This window comes from Nestor notabilis, unplaced genomic scaffold (assembly GCF_000696875.1).
Source record: "Nestor notabilis isolate BGI_N333 unplaced genomic scaffold, ASM69687v1 scaffold33399, whole genome shotgun sequence".
Classification (NCBI taxonomy): domain Eukaryota; kingdom Metazoa; phylum Chordata; class Aves; order Psittaciformes; family Psittacidae; genus Nestor; species Nestor notabilis.
Window position 1 is genome coordinate 1 of NW_009945617.1, and position 1,382 is coordinate 1,382.

Below are 1,382 nucleotides of genomic sequence, written 5' to 3' on the forward strand. Positions count from 1 at the left end.
TTCCTTCCATGGCTGCAGAAAATTCCTGGATTTTACCCCAAGATGCCCCCTCCAAGTGTGAGAACTCCTCCTCAGCCCGCTCCCATAGCAACTGTTCCCTAGCTACCCAGCCGCACTTGCTATTCTCATCCCTGTGCAGCTGTGTGCAGCCCCCCCGTGCTGTGCATGAGGCTGCTGCCACCACCGGCAGCCCTGTCACCGCCCCGGACCCCAAACGCACCCTGGAGCCACCTCAACCACATTGACCCCCTTTGCATGCTCCCCTATGGTGACTTGTCATGAGCCCAACCCTTTTTCACTGTGTTGCCCCCTTCAAGGGGCTGTCCCTTGGGCCGAGGCTGTGCTTCATGCTCCTCTGCACGGTTCCCCCTGAAGCAGGGATGCACAGCACCCAGAGAGGAGTGGGACTTCATCCCCAGCCTCACAGCACACCAGGATATCCCAGGAGGGGCTGTGCGAAGGGCAGACAGGGGACCATGGCAGACATGAGCACCCCAACAGTACAAGGCCCAAACCACCCATCAGAAGCCACAGAGGGCCACCCATGCTCCCCAGGGCTCAGCATCAGCCCTTGTCCTGGAGGGCAGCCCCAACCCTTTCCTGGAGGGTAGAACCAGCAGAGCCCATGGGAAAAGAGGGGGCCCTGCTTCTTTCCTCCTTCCAACCACCAACCCTGCATGGCCTGCACAGGCCCCACCTTGACCTGACAGCAACACAAGGCACAGCCAATCTTAGACTTAAGAAAAGGTTAAAAATTTAAATACTTTCCAACTTTAGTGCAAGGCAAGCAAATGATACCACAGGTCCAAGTAGGTGCTCAGCCCCGCCGGGGGGCCTGGCTCAGAACGAGCACGAGGCAGCAGCACACACGTGCACATGCGCATGTGCGTACATACACACATACAGAAGAGAGAAGTTATTGCTCAGGACACAGCTGTGACGAGTGTGCAAGAGGAGACAGGACAAGCTGAATGGAGAGGTGGGCTGAGCCCCACACTGCTGCCCAGGGCCACATAGGGCTCCAGGTGCTCCACTCCTGCCTGCCCTTGGTCACAGGAGCTGTGCTGGCTCCCCAGGATCCCTGGGGACACACACCAAGCCAGTAGAGCAGGGAGGCTGGTACTGGCTCTGTTCACTCTTAGGTCACAGCCCTCAGCATCACCCCAGAAAGGATACTGCCTTTACCACAGCTTCACTCCCTGAGAGCAGGGTCCCTTATGTGTCTGCTCCTCCAACACCAAGCTGGGCCTGGGGGCCCCCAGCATGCATAGACAGGTGGTCCAGAGCTGGTGGAACAACACTGAGGATCAGATTGACGCTTTAGCCCCAGTAGCAGGTACCTTCCAGCAGGTAACTGCCGCGGCACGGGGTAGGTTCTCACG